At 51.8% G+C, this 1,068-nt stretch overlaps 1 long non-coding RNA gene across 1 annotated transcript in view; it reads right to left on the bottom strand.

The window, feature by feature from the left end:
• Positions 1–819: 819 nt before the first annotated feature.
• Positions 820–1,068, bottom strand: part of LOC144232034 (uncharacterized) — a 4,580-nt gene continuing 4,331 nt past the window's right edge. The window contains exon 4 of the long non-coding RNA XR_013335294.1: positions 820–880. This is a non-coding gene — a long non-coding RNA (uncharacterized LOC144232034). The remainder of the gene's footprint in view (positions 881–1,068) is intronic.

The raw sequence follows: 1,068 nt of genomic DNA, 5'->3' as shown, positions 1-1,068 counted from the left end.
GAGCCCCCACATCAGGCTCCATGTGGACGCCTCAGAGCCTGCTTCCATCCCCTGCTACCCTCTCTCTGACCCTCCTCTGCTCAGGTGTGTCCACTCTCTCTCAAAAGGAAACATTTTAAAAGATAATAAAAATTAAAAAAAATCCTCAGGCATCGAGGGGCACTCGGATGGGTCAGTGGGTTGAGCGTGTGACAATTTCAGCTGAAAGCATCATCCCCGGGTCACAGGATCGAGCCCCGTGTCGGGCTCCGGACAGAGTATGGAGCCTGCTTGGGCTCCCCTGACCCCCGTCCCTCTCCCCTGCTCATGCTCTCTCTAAAATAAAAGAGGTAATGATGAATAAAAACCTCAGGCACGGGGTCTTCCTGAGTTTTCCTGACAAATGCCCACACTACTGTCGCGCTNCGGGTTGGCTTGCGGGGGCGGGGGGGAGGGGGGTCTCAGACATGAGCTGTGTGGCCCCATGAGGGGGGAAGCCTTGCAAAGCTCTGGGTTTCACCTCCTGAGCCTTTGGTCTGATTTTGCTTTGTCTTCTCGCTGTAACCCCTCTGATCCCTGGGGACGTCTACCTGGTGAGTCCTGGGAATTCACCCAGGGAACTTGGGACTCTGGCCGTGGTGTCAGGGAAGCCCAGCACGGCGGCGCTGCCTCAGGGAAAGCAGGGCAAAGACGCCCACACGGGTTTTGGGCTTGGTGACATGCGTTCCCTCCATCAGCTCCACTCGTGGCACGGGCACTTTAAGGGACTTTCAGTTGCTCTGAGTCACTATTTCTGAAGTAAAAAAAAAAAAAAACACAAAAACCCCAAAACAAACTCACCAGAATGAAACGGAAACTGCTGTTTGGCTTCTCCTGTGTGGGCGTCCCAGATTATTGTGGTCTGTGCTCCGCAAAACAAAAAGAAAAAGTTAGGAACTCTTCTTCACCGAAAGATTTCTCTAGAAAAACTGAACATACAAGAAAAGACCGTGAACAGCCCCTTCCTTCGAAACTGGCACGGTCCTAAAGACACTGTGAGCCACACAGGCCATCTTTAATCATCTGGGGACTTCTTTTAAAAAAAAAAAA

This window comes from Crocuta crocuta, unplaced genomic scaffold (genome assembly GCF_008692635.1).
Source record: "Crocuta crocuta isolate KB4526 unplaced genomic scaffold, BGI_CrCroc_1.0 scaffold5365, whole genome shotgun sequence".
Classification (NCBI taxonomy): Eukaryota; Metazoa; Chordata; class Mammalia; order Carnivora; family Hyaenidae; genus Crocuta; species Crocuta crocuta.
This window is presented reverse-complemented; position numbering and strand designations above follow the sequence as displayed.